Raw genomic sequence first — 16981 nt, 5'->3', positions numbered from 1 at the left:
CTATTGCATGCTGTGCACCATTCTCAATCAGCCTGCTCTTTTACTTTCAATTCCGGTGTACAGTACTGGTATTGTCATAGAGACAGAGCCTGACTCCTCCTGCAAACCCACCCTAATGAGTAGCCAGGCTCCATTACTTTATCAGAATTATAGGAATTTTCTTAAATGTCCTTCACTGATGTAATCTCAACTGCTCACACAGATGGTGATGTTATTTGGATAGATGAGCATTCGGGCAACCAGATGTTGGTTTTCAAAATGTGAAATTGAGCAAAAGACCTGAATGTGGTTCTTAGAATGAGACATTTCACATGGAATGAAACTCTGAACAAACAGAAGTGTAATCTGCTGACATGCTCAATTGAGCTTGAATCCAAATGAACCCTCTGCCATACAGAAAGCACCATCCCATTGGCATTAATGACATGGGACTCTAACTGAGCTCACTGTAGGGTCAAAATGACTGCTGGTGATGTTACAGTGAAAGTCCACAAAATTTTCTGCTCTGTTATTTTATTGGAGGCGCTAACCCTCTAATTTTGAATGGGTTCATGTCCACTAAAGTAGCAGAGAAAGGAATTGAGTATGAGCCACAATAACATCACTAATCATTTCTACCCTTGCATCAGGGAAGCTAGGTTGGAAATATCATTGGATAAGAGAGGCTTCACATCCATTCCTTTAAAAGAAGTGAACTGAATCCATATTTAACTCACTTTCACTGTATTTCATGCAGTAAAACAGTGAAACTTTTTACTACAGGACTTATTGACACAAAACCATAGGGAAAATATTGCACAGAAGTAGCTTTGGTGCTGCAACTGACTTGGAAATATTGGAATACTAACCTTACTAGCTGCCCCCTAGATGTTTTAAGCTTTACTGCCGTTAACTGCCTGTCTGGTTGAGTTGGCTACATCTCTTGGAAAACCAATATGGATTGTGAAGATTTTTTTAAAAAGAATGAAAGCCAACAGCCCAGTTATTAATTCTCTTAACATTAAAAACATTATTTTTGAAGAAAATCTATTCTATTTAGTGTGCGTCTATGATAGGTAGATTTCCAAATGATTCACCAGATGAAACTTCAAGAGTGGCCTTGTGAATGAGCACGAGGTGAATACTGCCGAATCCCCAGAGGTTATGCTGACGCTGTATAGTGTCCTCATCATGCTTCACCTGAGGTCTGGTGTACACAGTTCCAACATAGAGACTGATCCATGTTTTAGGAGAAGCGCTAAGCTCTAAACTAGCCCATTCAAAACCAAGAAATATACATTACCCAAAGGACCAGTCTGCATGGCAGATTATTTGATGGTGGAGCATATCAAAGCTGAGCAATTGAGCCTGATCCCTGTTATCACCCAGTAGTCACTCACACGCGCGCACACTGTCTCTCACACACACACGCTCGCACACATTTTTCAGGAGGAGTCACAAGATTATGTTTAGGATCAGAAATCTAGACTAAATGTTGACCTCCCTATCTGGAAACACAGTGGGAGTGTTGCTGCTTTTATTTTTTTTTAATCCTTTTCCAGGGTCATTCAACGCTTACAAGAAAAAAAATCAAACTACTCCTGATATTGTAAATAAATTAACTGTTATGTTTCATACTTAGAAATTCTCAAGCCTTCCATGTGCAGTTGGAATCTCAAGAGTTAAAGATATGATCACATTGACCTATTCTGAGTTATTTAACAGCTGAAATTGGTGGCTGGGAGTGAAAGGCCTGTCATAAAAGGGAGTGTATTAGCAGGAAGCTCTGTCGGTGTTGAAGTAGAATGGAATGTTTAAAAGATCAGACTTGTAATTTCCAGGATAAGGGTGGTTGCTGCATTCTAATGGTGCTGTGGGAAGCAGTGAGAAGGACTGCCAGCCCACTCACAGGATATAAGGGGGGAAGTGTGACCAAGTGGGCAGGGGTCAGTGAATAGTTGCGTGGTAGGCTAGCCAGGGGCTGCTGTGGTCTTATATCCTGAGTTTCCATAGCCTAATACAGGGGTTGTGTCCTGCAGGATGCTGGGTGTGCTGCATTGCGTGGGCTGGTGTGGTAAGCGACAGTGGGTGGAGATTATAGTATTTCAGCTGCTTTTCCTCTGACACCTTTTAAAGTCATAGCCCACGACTTGCTTTGTAACTAGTAAGTTTGTAGTTTAAGTTCTAAAACTTTATAAAATTACCTAATTATACTTTGACTATATCTTTTTTATTTAAGTTGCAAAGGTCATAGCAATCTAACTTTGTGGCTCTTCCTGAATGAGCTAGAGAAATTAACAGAAATTGCCTTGAGAGTGCGAGGGGTACAAGGTCCCTGAATGGTCAATCAAATCCCCAAAATGTTGAATTTCAATACAAATTACACAACTATGCATTGCAAGAGCTAGTGTCTTGCCTCCTACCAACAGCTGTTCATCTCTCAAGACTGCCTGCTTTTTAAATTCACCTCCCACCTGGTTTACTTGTTAATATATTTTCAGTTCCTTGGCTAGAGATAGAGTTCAGGCATTCTGTCTCTGGGGATATATATAATTGGTACTGCTCAGCTCGTGCTGGCTGAATCTTATTTCCCATTGGCGGTGCTGGTGGAAAATGGAACAACCAAGGGTGGTGGAATCAGATTCCACGGGAACTTTTAAAAGGCAATTGGACATGTACTTGAAGAGGACTAATTTGCAGGGTTATGGGAAAAAGCTGGGGGTTGTGGGACTAAATTAGACAGCTCTTTCAAAGAACGGGCACAGGCATGATGGGCCAAATGGCCTCCTCCTGTGCTGATTCTAACCCAGGCTGCTCTGGTCTCCCCTCTGGCAGAGGATATATGGTCGGGAGTTGCCTGCAGATGGAAAACAGTGGGAGAATGCAAAAAAGGAGTATAGCAAATGAAAGGTTAGCTTTCTTTAAGGTAGAAAGTCAACCAGTCCACTAAACAGAATTGGCAGAGAACAGAAATAGATCAGTCACAATTGAGACAATCTCAAATGTTTGTGAAATAAAAACAAAAAATGTAGGAAATACACAGCCAGGGTATTTTTTTTAAATTGCTCACTGGGCAGGTTCAGGTGGGACTCTCGTTTACACCCCACCCAATTGAAGTCAATGAGATTAAAATCAGGGGGGTGTAAAATAGGCAGCTGACCCAAACCTGCCTGGCAGTGAGTTATGTTAAAATTATCCACCGTGTGTCAGTCAGCATCTGAAAGAGAAAGACAGTTCAATATTTTATTTTGGGTGTGGCCAACTATCGGAACTTTCTCCCATTTTCTGATGAAGAGCTGCACTCCAAACATTAAACTGTCTTTCTCTCAGATTTCCAGGGTTCAATTTTGCTTTTTATCTCATGCCTGTACACCTCTTTTGGACAATAATGGAGAAAAAGAAACATTCTTGAAGTGTGGCTCATATCAGGACTTAGTTTACTGTGTTCAAATATTTTGTTAAAGTGTAATTATTCATGTTTTGCTACAAATTCAATTAACACAAAATTGTTACAGACACCACTTCTCACATTGCACAGTCATGGGATATGGCAGAAACCATGTTGCTGCAAAAATGCACACAATGTTACAAAATATAATTTATTTTAATTGAAATTGAAACTGGTCTGAGGAAACCTGGCTTCAAGGGAATTTTTTTATAAAGTCCCCCTCAATACCAAAAACAAGCAATGTTGTAGTTTGCAGTCTAAAACGGAAGAGAATGTTAGTAATGTATAAAACGCAGGAGCTTAAAACATCCAAAAGCCTTGAGTAATGTCTGAATATGTTGTCAGTCAGGTTTTCCATGACTGCCTGTCCATTAATATGGGCCGCAGATACTGCCTGCCTGTATTCCTGGAGGCAAAGCCCTGTGTGACAGGATAACTTGTATTTCTTTTATTCTCTGTTTAATGCAAGGCCCCTTTCCACTAAACTACCATCAAATATATTTGGGTCATCCAAGTTCTGTAAAAACTTGGTATTTTCACATTGTAAAAATTTTGTGTTGTGACAGTTTTCGCTATTTTTGGCATCTTTAAAAATAGCTGCTCTTCACCAAAACATGATCATTCCAGCCATTGTTAAAGTAAATTTTAGTGGCTGCAATGGCTTTGCTGATGATGGGCCATCTGTAAACAACAGAAAAGTATTTTATTTTCTCTGTTAAACTTCCAAGTTTAAAGTCTAAAGAACAATGAGCTTTAGGCAGCGCTGGTGTTAGACCCGTGGGGGCCCTCGGCAAAAGCTAGGGTGTGGGTCACTCCCCTCCTCCACGTTATCCACTCCTCTGTAGATATGACCTAATTTAGCCTAGTTGGGCCCCCATGACCTGGGGTCCTGGGCAATTGTCCTAAAGCTGCTGGTACTGTACTGGTTTTAGAAGATTAGCTGAAGATGAGATTACAGTTTCTTTACAATTGTGGCCTTTTTTGAATTATAACATAGGGAATAGCCCAGGACCTACATGTGAGAGTTTGCACTGAGCTATGTGGTCAAGTGACCAATGGACTACATGTAAGAGTTCGCACTATGAGCTGACAGAATATTCCTAAATTAAGTAAATTGAGGCAAAAAAGATGTGGTTATAAGGACTCTGTTTTAGCCTTATGGTAAATTGACTTTTTTTTTTAAACGTCATGTGATAAGCTGTTAGGATTTCAACAGCAGTTCGGAGAGACATGGCCAAAGCTGCAGTTCCTTTTCAAGTGGACCATGTGAATTTTACAAAACTTCCAAATTGATTCAGACTACTTGTTAATCATGAGATGGACCAAGTCAAACTGAAAAAGAAGTCATATGTACACACAAGTGTGTGAGGGGTAAAAGATTAGAATGAGGTCTCGTGGTTTGAATTGTACAGCAAATGGTGAGGTCTTACAGTTGGGGTGGTGAAGTCACATGATGAAATTACATGCGTGTTTTGCAATGCTCGTTTACATTTATAAATAAGACCATGAAATAGTGATTGATACAATTGGCAATAAAATTATATAATTGCATCGAATGCAAAAATGCGATGTTTTAACTTTTTAAAAATAAAATAGATTTTATAAAATCTAAATTATTAATAGTTGCAGGTCTATATTCTGCTATGTAAACTTTCCCTGACATCAAGTATGGCAGTGCATTTTTCAATGGCGATGGTACCTGGGCACTTTACATTTCAGAAAACTTTCCAATGAGGTAGTGGGAGACTTTTAAAGAGTCATACAGTATTTCCAGTCTGATTTCCTCTGTGTTTCAGGTGTAGCAACATTATAAGTGCATTCTTTATAAACGTGTTTTAAGATTTTGCTACATTTATTGCACAGAGGAATATTTTTTTTCCCCTGCTCTATTTGATGCCGGTTCCTATTGTGTGTGCTTTTTTTTTCTCATTTGTAAATCTGCCCAAATATACAGAAGCAACTGCTTAAATGTTCAAAGAAAATTAGAACTGTAGATTATAGAAATGAGCTGGCATAATGCCAGTCTATCGCTTAGTTGTTGGTCTAATGTACCTTTTTGTCTGCTTTTCAGTAATTGCTAATCATTGGAAGCTTGTTGCCCTGAGCTCACTAAGGCTTTTGGGCCTGTGATGTTATAGTGGTTAGGACATTCGTTTAATCCCACAATGATGGGCAGATCAGTCTGGGTCCCAGATTTCTCCACAATGCTATCAATGTCACTCTGTGACTAGGCAGCAAAAAGGACAATTTAAACTGGGCAGCTTGGGCAAGTGCAACTTTTTTCGCCCTCTTCTTCCCCCTCTTGCCAGGTATATGTGTGCATCTGGAAATCCAGTCAAAACCAAACAAAAGCTCGTTTCATTGAAATAAGGGCAAAATGAATGCCAGTCCTAGCCAATTTCAGGTGGACCTGACCTTGACTTCTCAACACTCCAGTCATGTTTAATCCCAGCATTTTCTTCAATTCTGAATCATGTCAATGAAATCGATCCAATCAGATGATTACATATCCGGTTTAATTATAACTTCAGGTACCCGTGTCAATTACACTAAAACGCGTGTGTAGATTTTCAGGTACCCAGGTGGCCACCAGCACTGAATACCTACAGGAGCTTTACTTTCACAGCCACGCTACTTCCTCTGATTTATTTTTTAAGTTGTTCTATATAGGAATCAATAGAATTGGCAGAAAGCAATGCTGAGATAGCTCCACTGATGGTTTAGTGCATAACTGTATCCTGCCTGGTGTGGTACTGAGCCATACAGACGAGGAAGAGCGCAGGTTTGATCAATGGTTTGGGTTGAGTCTGCTGGTTAGAGTGGCAGTAGTGTTGACACAAGTGGTTTTCATGCCTCTGAGCTAATTGAGAGCAATCATCCATAGGTCCCATTTCTGATCACTATGCGGTCACCTCTGCTGAAAAGTGTGTCTGTCAACATGAGATGAGGACAGAATTAGCCTCAGCTTTGATACCACTTTCCTCTCTCCCCCCTTCCACCCCCATTCCCCCCCCCCCCCCCCCATCGGCGATTAGCCTGCCAACAGTGTTTCGGATCACACATGAAGAATGGCCATTCGGGCGAGGTACCAGAGTTCTGCAAGCATTTTGGGACTGTATCGCGGCCTATCTAACGATCAAGACATCCTGCCGTATTTATGATTATGGGAAGTGGAAGCCTTTCTTACATGCCTATCATGGCCACTGGTAGGTGCTGAGATAGCTCTATAGAGAAATAAGATGAAAACGAGTGAAACGATTCTACACCCTGTGGTGGCCACAGGTACGAGAACAAGAAGTGGGGCCATTCTGAGCTGCTGCTGCTGCAGTGGTGTTACCCAAATGCCAGAAACACGTGATCATGTGTAGCAAGGATTCATTGCTACATCTTATTAAAAGAGCTCAATTTGGCTCACTGCAGACAGCTGTGGTGAAGGGAGCCCGCATGCATTCATTATTTGAAGGAAGAACACTTTTGAGGTTAAGATGATACCAAATATGCAGATGTACACCCACAGAGGCATTATGGATGGCAAAGAGGAAATTCCTCCTATTTTAATCACACACACACACACACTGTCTTCAGATTCTCTTTAAAAAAGGAATAAAATGTGCTTAAGTCTCTCAATATGGCTTATTTTACATTCTCTGTCCGTCCTTACCAAACAGCTAAGTCTTTGATTAGGTTGAAGATAATTTGGTGACAGAAGTAAGGTGTTACCAGAAGTAAAATTGCAGTGAAGAATTTGTTACTTCAATTTTTAACCAATTTCAAACTTATTTTCATTTTCTCCCCATTAGGACTCTTTAGGCATATGCCACTTAAGATTTTTAACAGTGGCTCCTATTGTGATTCAGTGAGTAAATGGTGTTGTGCTAAGTCATCTAGACCACCAAATTCCCAGGTTCAATCCCCAACCTGTGATGAGTCAACTGATCTTAGGCAGAGTAGAGGTTGTTGCTACAGTTGGCCGCATGGCTTAGGGAAGTGAAAATTTCCCAGGGTTCCTGCTCTGTTCGCTATCCAGCCTTCTCTGTGAAACTGCACATGTGTGGATGTTGAGCGAGGCCAGGATCAGGCTGTGATGCTCTTTTTGGCCTGTTGATGCTCACTGTCTGAAATGGCACTGGCTCAAATTAAACAACTCCGCAGAGATAGGAGGCAAAACCTGGGACTTTCCTGCTCTGCGTAGCTCAGTATCGCACTGGGCAGTATATTTACCAGATGAGCCATTAGACAACCAGCTATTATTAGCTTCTTAACAAAGTTGGAGGGCAGATGCGACTAGTTATTTGTGTATTCGTCCAAGGATTGGACAAGAAAAAGTAGCTAACGTTTGGACAGAACCTGTCACCATACTCATGAATAGTGCATGCTGCGCATCAACCAGAAAATTATGAGTGATGGGGGGACCGCTGCAAAATTTTGTCCTGAACTATCCACCTGCAATTAAGAGAGGAGAAAGTTTGAGACATAATGAAAATAAGTACTTTGTTTTTATTTTGCTTTAATTTTTTTCAAACCACTTATACTTAATAGCACAGCATTTTTAATGGAATGAATTTAGCAGACATTTTTTATTTGTAAACAAACACATGATGTGATAAAATTCATTTTAGACACATCATCTTGTCACTTGCATGTGATACCATGGCTAAAATGACTCATGGCTTTTCTGGCACTTTACCCTGTCGAATTTAAAAATAAGGTCTGCTACTCTTTTTTTATGAAGACCTTTAAGTTGTAGCTGTGTTCCTCATTATTTGTTCTTTACTGGCTGTCTGGATATCAAGTGCTCTAGTAACTGCATGTAATAAACTGCACAACCCTGTATGGAGTAATTAGACTGATTCATGCTATTCTGACATCTTTACTTAATTTGACCTACAGCAAAACAAACTGTATTGCATGAAATGCACTCCATCTGCCTCAAAACCTCAGTGACACATCACACATGATTCAGCCGCTGCCCACTCCCTCCCCCAGAAGCAGCCCCCTCTTGTTTATGCTTCAGTCCTAGTAGTAAACCCTTTAACTCTCTCTGAAGCTTGCAGTCACAGTGCTGTGTGTTAAGCTAACCAGACCACCAGTGCCCAATTGTAAGGAGAACTGCAACATTAGAGAAGCTGTGATTGAACGGTATTGGTACCCGGATTTAATTTGGGTTGGTATGTACTGATACTGTTTCCAGAAATTGCCAGTTAGTTTCTGTTCAAACAAAACAAGAGACAAACACTAATAGATAGATTTTTGTTTGTTATGTTTGAGTTCTGTCAAATTTGTAAATTTACCCATCAAGATGGCGTCTTTTCTCTGGGTCTGCTGTCACTTTATTTATTTAAAGGGACACTCTCTTCATAAAATAGTGTGTGGCAAACAAGTTTTTTTCTGCACAGAAACACAAGAAGTGATGACATAAATCATATATTAAAATGGATCATTTTTTCATTTGCGCATGACATCAGGATTAAAATGACAAGAGGTTATGGTGACTCTTCCTCCCAAAATGCCAAATTTATCATTATAATAGTCCTCATTTTTTTTAAATTAACCCTTTCCTACACCCTCCATCCCAAAGAGCCTCTGGAACTCAGGCAGGACAGTGACCTTCACCACCCCACCCCACACACACAATGACAGTCAAAGAAAAATAAACTGAAAGCAGGATAGAATGTAGGGGAAAAGCACCTGCTTAAGCAGTGTGTTACACCCAGTAATGGACTCTATGCTCAGAGGATAGAATAACATAAGAATGAAGTTTGTACATTGATCTGGACTTTGTAGATGTTTAATTTGAGGATGTTTAATTTGAGCATGTTTTATCTGTGTATGTTTGTTTATGTATATATTAAATGTTTTAAATAGTTCATAGGCACCATTTTTGTGCAATCTCAGTCCCTTGCAGTGTTTATTAATGATGGTTTTGATATAGCTACTAAGTAGCACAAAAGTGAATAGTTAGTTTTAAACTATCCATATGTAGTTATAATTTAAGGCTAATATAGTATAGGGTCTGAATGTCACTCTCCTGTTTGAAATGATATCTTCATTGATTATGCCTCAGTTCAGATTCAGTTTAGTATTTTGTAATGGGAGGGTTTGTAGTGTTTAGGAGTAAAATTCAATTAACTACTGTTGACTTATTGATTAGTGGGCTTTAACATAATAATAGTATGGGGCAGTTAGCCATATAGCAGCTCTATTTTATTTAAATTTATAGTTGAATTATAATTATCTGGTTGTCAATATAAGCACTGTGGAGTCACAGTGGTTTTCTTATGATATCACACAGCTGTTTAAAAGGAGTCAGTGATTATATATTTACAGACTTGAGATTACGTTTTTAAGTACAGGCTAAATCTGAAACTAATGTCTACATTTTTACATGTGGTCTCGACAGAATAGAGAGTTGGGAACAGTGGGAAATAGGTTCTCCTAATTATGAATAAATCCTTCATAACCTACAAATAACAGTCATTTGTGGGATAATCTATCAATCTCACTGTGTATCCTTTATGTGTGGACTAACTAACCACACCATGTTGGTGTCACAATAGTGTTAAATAATCTTGTCAGATTGTCTGTCTTTTATGTAGAGGCGGGGGGGGAATAAATAAAAAGGATAATGGCTGCATTGGAAGTTGTAGGTCCACTTCAGGATGTACTCCCAGTGTGGGGGATCGTTCAAAGAGCGCCAGACATTTCCCTTATTTGGATGAAGGCCATTCCTCTTATGTGTAAGGCAGGGGAGTTTCCTGCTTGAAGCGACTGTAGGCACAGCCTGGGCGTTTTCTGCCTGTGCTGCTGGATTTTTTTTGAATGGATGCCCTTTTCCTAACCCCAGCCGAGCCCCTGATTCAGAACTTTGTGTAATGTGCAGGGATTGGTCATGTGATTGACAGACTGTGTGTTGGGTGAGACTCAGCGATTGGCCAGTTGTGATTGGCGCTTCTCTATAAGAACAGCCGTGTCTATATTCCGAGCTGCCTGGAGCCTTCCTCTGCTATAGCCAGTCGCTCGGAAGCTCCAACAAAGATGAGTGAGACCGGCATATGCCAAAAGCAGCATTGTCATTGGGGCTGGCCACAACAATAGCAGACAGTGCACTCACCTCGGACCTGGATTACTCAGCGCCATGCAGCGTAACCAGCTTTAACCGGCAGGTTAAGATTTGTTCCCTGGTTATAGTAAGAAGAAATGTTTTTAACCCACGAGTCGCGACATGTGTGGTCTGAGGTTTTTTTTTGCTTATTTATTTTCTGTTTCTTTTTGTTGAACAGGGGTTGAAGGAGCGATTTTCTTTAAGGAGTTCACGTGTCAGCAGTTACCAGAAGTGGCATCCAGTAGCAAGATTTGTTTAAAACTAAAAAACAAGGAGTAGTGTAACGGAGGGGACTTCCAGCTAGCAGCAGCCTGCCATGAGGAAATACTGATGAAAGAATGCCTGACCATAGAGATGACTTAATCAGACTGGGTGAGTGAAAAAAAAATCATCTGTTACTTATTCTTTTCCTTCTTCTTCAGTAAATCGTTTGCAAATATTGTACTAAATAATCTAGGGACTGTTCTGTATAGAATAATTGTTTAAATTTGAAAGTGAATGTATTAAATGAAAACAAAAGCAGAAGATGTATTTATATTGCAGTGAATTGTCAATGTGTAAGCTGCCTGTCAGTGCTGCTGTAATAACTTGCACTCTGTGTTGTGACATGTGGGTTGGTCAGATTGCCTTTGTTACTAATTCTTCAGGTACTGTGTGTTTCACAGCTTTAAAAAGTAGGTATGATTACAGCCATGTGAATTTTCTTCTGATGGGTTCTGTGTAAATTTCTAATGTTGAATGCTGCAAAGTGTAGTCGAAGAGGCCTAGAGAATCATGCAGCTTTTCTTAAAGAGCATTTAGGTGGGGAAAATTGTAACCTTGTTTTGTTTTCCTTGTGTTGGTACCTTCTTCAGTACTTGAAGGGTTAATGGGTAGTAGTTGGACTCGATTGTAATGGTCTTTGGTGGGGGGGGAGGGGTGATTAGGAAACGCACGGGAGCAGGGGTCAAAATGAAACTGGAATTCCAGGCAGCCTAATGGCTACCTGTGAACTAAGCATTGAACAGGAAAAGAATAATAAAGGAGCAGTAATAAAAGAAGTTAGTCTAAGATAAGCCTGATGATTAAGGGTGGAGCTCCCAACATCTATTCCAGAAATTGTGTGGGGGGCCTTGGTGCCAATAAGTGCCCTTATTAAAGGTGTGGTCCAATACCATATATGGTGCCTCACTTTCAATTTGTGTGAGTGTTTAATTGCCACTCCCTTGCAGACTGGCAGTTAATGTCAGGAAAAGGAGTGCATGCCAGTCCACAACAAGGCAGGTGACACGCCCACGCTACCTGCCATCCAGTATTTGCCTTTTGCTGGGAAGAATGTTGGCAGAGTCCAAAACGCACTTTCTTTTTCTCCCTGTACTATAGAACAAATCATAATCCTAGTAATGATTGGCATTACCAATTGCATGTAGCGAGGAATTGAGGCATGGAGACAATTTATTTTTAAATGTGTATATTTTTATTTTATTTCATTTTTAAAGATGGTAAGGAACCCTTTCCTTTTGGGTATTCCCTATACAACTGAAAAAATAGCCTTCAAGACAACCAAAGCCAGTGTGCCCTTATTTAAATTTATTTGTATTTTTTTAATCCCCCATGCCAACAGAAGATTTTTAAAATCACAATGACTCCCACCCATTAGGACTAGAACAGCAAAGTTGGGCCTTAATCATAATGTTGATGACGCCCATCTCACTGCCCACACACAATCTGACACTCTCACACTTGCACAAGAAAGCAACAAACTTCAAGACACGATAAATGCGGCACTCTGTACCTCGCTTGATACGTGACACAAAGATCAGTAAGCTTGCCGGTGTGTCGGGCACGGCCAGTCTCTTGATCTTATCTGTGAAGTGGGATGAGCCTATTGGTACGCTGTCGCCATCATTGTCACAGGCTGCTGACATAATGTCTTGGAGATTGCATAAAACTATATATAGAATCATATAATTTGATAGCACAGAAGGTGGCCATTCAGCCCATTACCCTTGTGCTGGCTCTCTGGGGGGAAAAAAACTATCCATTTAATCACATTGCCCTACCTGTCCTTCCCCCACACCTTTTTTTTACATTTTTATTTATCTGCTTTCCTTTTAAAACTATAATGGGTTTTGCTTCCACCACTGTTTCTAGTAGGGTAGTCCATGTCCTAGCAACCTTGTTTCAAAACTTCCATTGCTGATTATCTTAAATTTCAGTCTTCTAGTTACTGATAATGGAACTAGGTTTTGCTAAGGTAAATAGGATTTTTAACATCTCAATTAGGTGTACTCTTAAACCTTTTTCTGTTCTAACGAAAAGAGCCGCAGTTTCTCTAGTCTCTCGTCCTAACTAAAGCTTTTCAGCCCTGGTATCCTCATCACAAATCTCTTCTGTGCCCTCTCCTTGGTCTTGTCCAAAGCTGGACACAAAATAGTCTTTAACCAATGATTTGTATAGGTTCAGCATTACCTCTGCTTTTTTTGTGTAAGCACTTCTCGATGAGAAGAGTTGAATGAGACTCCTGTAGAAGGTCACAACTTGTAACAGAGCTGCAGAAAATATTGCTTGAGGGATTCCATAATGAACTGATGAACATCAAGAATGCAAGTGACTTACTTTTGAAGTTTCATAGACATAAACATGTAGTGGCCAGGTTTCCTTGGCAGTTTCACCAGACTTCTGTTCGTTTTTCCAAGCGGAGTTACAAGACCCAGAAAAGCCAGAATTTGTTGCAAAATTCCAGGGTACAGTCTCCACCTACACCTTGCATGTCAAAGATGAGCCCCACAGTGGGATTCCAGGCCAGGAAAGTGGTCTGGGCCCCTGAAAATTGGATACGTTTAACAAAAAAAATAATAAATTGGGGTCTGTCCCCTTTTACACAGGGAGCTGATGGGCAGAGTGCACAGGTCTACAGGAGGGCCTGGGCACCCCACCCATGGTGGCCAGGCACTGGAGTTTCTACCAACAGGAGGCAGATGAGCACCTGATATGCATCTGTGCAGGTGCCTGTCGGCCCCATGCAGATGGATGCCCTCCTGCTGATCCCGCAGCCTCTGGTGGGGTTGGTGCTAGTATAGCTGCCAGGATCATGGCCCACAAATTTTCGGTGTCATGGTATTCTATTTGTCATGTTGCTTGAAAAATTCGCGCTGGTGAGGTTTTTAATATTGAAAGTAAAGGATTTACCTCTTGGTCAGTTGGGTGCTATGTTGGCTAGTGTTCTGGTTGTTGTGCAATGGACTGCAGGGTTATTTTAGGTCAGATTAGTTTTAAGAAGCTTTTAAATGGTTTTTCATGTTGTGTGATGGGGACCAAAAGTGGTATGTGCTCAGGCCAAGGGTTACTGAAGGTCACATGGGATATTTGAGTTCAGCTTTCACTAAGTTCATGGCTAGGAATCGTACTGACTCTAATTAATTACCTCATACTCATGTTCAAGATGGCATAATGATCAGCCGGGTTTGATGCTAGAGTAGAGATCAGTCAATTTAATCACTGCCATTACGAGGGCTTGTATGTGGCATTGTGGTATTTTTGACATTAAGTTCTAAAACAAACATAACTTTAACATCAATTAATGTTCATCCTTGGCCAATAAAATTGCACCTTTTGTCTCTTCATACCAGCTAAGTATGACCCCTTGGAGGGGCCTTGCATGCGCTTTTAATTTGAATTTTTTCCAGCTAGTATGGTCGATCGAGTAGTTGTGGAGGAAGAGCCTCCTACATAACCAGTAATGTTCTACAGAATGGGTGGAGGGGGTGTAACTTAATGGGTAGAAATGTGAGTTCTTCCCACACAAGTTGAGATGCAGAACAAGTCAATCCTTGAAATGCTGAGTAATAATGATTTTCAACCCACTGTGGTTGGTGGCACTGAGTTACCTCCATCATAAAGAGAGAAGCATACGTTGTGTGTTTAACCTGCTACTGTTCTATTCTATTCATGATATCCCTGATCTGTTCACTAGTAATGTAGTTGTTAACTAAAATTCAGTTGATTTTTCTTCGAACGGTCAATTGTTATACTGAAAAATAATCAGTTTTTTAAATTTCCCATCTTAATTTTTAAAGCATTATAAGGATTAATGCTAGGACTAGACTGCTGTGGAGTATTAGCATGTGCTACTATCGAGAGGCACAGTCAATGTAGTGAGCTGCATGTTCAGGGTAGTCACTGTAGAGTAGCATCTGTCAGAAACCATTCGTGCTACTGTTATCGTTTGCATGCGCCAGGAATAACTTGACTTAAAATATTACTAACTTCAAGGATTGCCTTTTTGAGATCCATTTTAGCGTGGTTTCATGGGGATCTTCAGTCTTCTGGCTCACTCTTTAGTGCGCTTCATTTTGTGGTGGCAATTTTCCCACATATAGATAGAAAGTAAAACGCCAGAGTTGGTACAAGCATCACACATTAAGTAAATAGCCAGATCCCCTCCGTAGCCAGGCTCTGGCCTGCTGCCGTGTAGTGGTGAGATGGGTTTTTCCCAGAATCTTCTATAGAGAATCCTGATCTCAGTCATCTATTGGAGGGGAAAGGAAGGAAATGGGGAAACCCAGCCAAAATGCCTCACCATATGATGGGAAAATTACAGTCAACCTGGTCGGCCTTTTGGCATTTCATAATATACAGTATCATCCAATTAGAAAATGATTGAGACTTAAGGCAATTTCCTATTACTCTACACTAAGCACTGCTCTACATCCCATTTTAACTTTCTCGTTGGTTGTGAAAGCCCCATGGAGTGGGGCAGCATCAGTTCCTTTTTGGTGTGAACATTTCTCTCTGCAGTTGGTAGAATATTTTTATACCAGCATGGATCAAAAAGTATTGCTTGTAAAGATGGGATGACCCAGAAATTTAGCAGTGTCCTTTTCATTTTTGGGATTTCAGTTTGAATCCAGGCCAAACCAAGATGAAGATTCCCTTTCAGTTGGTTGTCTGGATGAAATGAGTTTGGTCACAACCCAAATCCCGCTGGCTGTAATTCTACAGCGAAAAGTTGTCCATAATTTGGCATTAATTGGCAATCTCTGACAGGCCACACCTACAAGGATGGCTAGTGTAAATAATGGTGCAGTAGATGGCATTCTCCTGCAATTGAAGGAGAGACTATCCATGGAAGCTGATCTCAATTAGGAATTGAGTTCCTATTTAGTGCACTGTTGATGCTCCTTTTTATTGCTCAATGGTCAGAAGATACTCTAACAGTATGGAAAGTGCTGCTCAGTCTTGTTTAATCTTCACACCCTAAGACATGCTACTCATTTTATCCACCTCCAAATGGTGAAAGGCTAAATGGACCTTGCTTTTCTGAAATTAGGGTTGAATTAAATCGTTGCACTGCATTTGTCTGTTAAATTTCAGCTGCTTGATGCTGTCCGGAGGTTACCAAGATGGAAAAATATTCTATTCAACATCGACCTCTCTCTCATATGAGATTGCTAGCAACAAAAAAGCAATGACTTTTGTAAGTGCTAGAAATGTCGTAAATGACGCTGCACCTGACTTCAGTGCCACTGGCCCAGATTGTTTTAAATACTAAATATTCATTGGCTTAAAGGGGTATTGTTTCATGCAAAAGTATTTAGCAGACTTTATTTTTGTTTACAAATAATGAAAATCACATCAGAGCACAGCATACTTGGATATGACCTCATTGCTTTGAAAGTGGCTCCTCTCCCTTCCCAAGCCAAATATTATGTCAATGTCAAACACTTTTTATGACCGCCGTCCCTCCCCAACCCCATTTGTTTTATTGCTTATTTTTAGGTCTTCTGCTGCAGCCATACATCTTGCGGAAAGGATGGGTCAGTCTATTTTCCTATCTCTGGCAATGCTACCCTGCAGCTGGTTACTCTTGCTGAAATCCAGGGTGATATGCCCTCTTGACTTTTTGGTCCCTCTCTCTCCTGCATTCTCCATTCATAGTTTTCCCCAACAAGTTAGCAGTGACTAGGATGCAATGCATGGTGACTCATGAGCTGAAAAATTCAACTCAACCGTCATGCTATAGAACCGTGCAATGTTATACAAAACATGTTCTGCTGCCAGACCACTTACTTTCTTTACTAATTTTGATATTTCAATTACTAATGTTTATTTTAATTTTCTTTACTTTTATCATTTCTTTTCAACCCTTTTCATGTTAACTAATGAAATTCTGACAATCATTACTGTACTGTAGTGCTAGATTCCTACCACTGTGGCTCTAACAGTTACCTGTATACAGAAACCTTGCATATTTACAGTACCTGATCCTACCCACTAGGGTGCTTTTCTATTTTAATTAATGACCACAACTGGATATAATGCTACCTAGTGTCCTCTCGCTAATTATTTATTTATAGCATATACTTATTAGTACTGCTTCTCTAGATTGGCACTCAAAGCTGGGTTTTCACCCATTGGTCAATGGATGGAGAATTTAGCCCACAGCTCTACTTGTACATCATAAAATTCTC

At 40.3% G+C, this 16981-nt stretch overlaps 1 long non-coding RNA gene across 2 annotated transcripts in view; it reads left to right on the top strand.

The window, feature by feature from the left end:
* Positions 1-10238: 10238 nt before the first annotated feature.
* The window catches only part of LOC147107567 (uncharacterized), a 30659-nt gene continuing 23916 nt past the window's right edge, over positions 10239-16981 (top strand). For both annotated transcript variants that reach the window (XR_015080832.1, XR_015080831.1), the window contains exons 1-2: positions 10239-10590; positions 10708-10901. This is a non-coding gene — a long non-coding RNA (uncharacterized LOC147107567). The remainder of the gene's footprint in view (positions 10591-10707; positions 10902-16981) is intronic.

The sequence above is a fragment of the Somniosus microcephalus genome, chromosome 14 (genome assembly GCF_052327205.1).
Source record: "Somniosus microcephalus isolate GS21.2 chromosome 14, FLI_Smic_1.0, whole genome shotgun sequence".
Lineage (NCBI taxonomy): Eukaryota > Metazoa > Chordata > Chondrichthyes > Squaliformes > Somniosidae > Somniosus > Somniosus microcephalus.
Note: the sequence above shows the minus strand (reverse complement) of the source record. Positions and strands in the feature narration are given on the sequence as shown.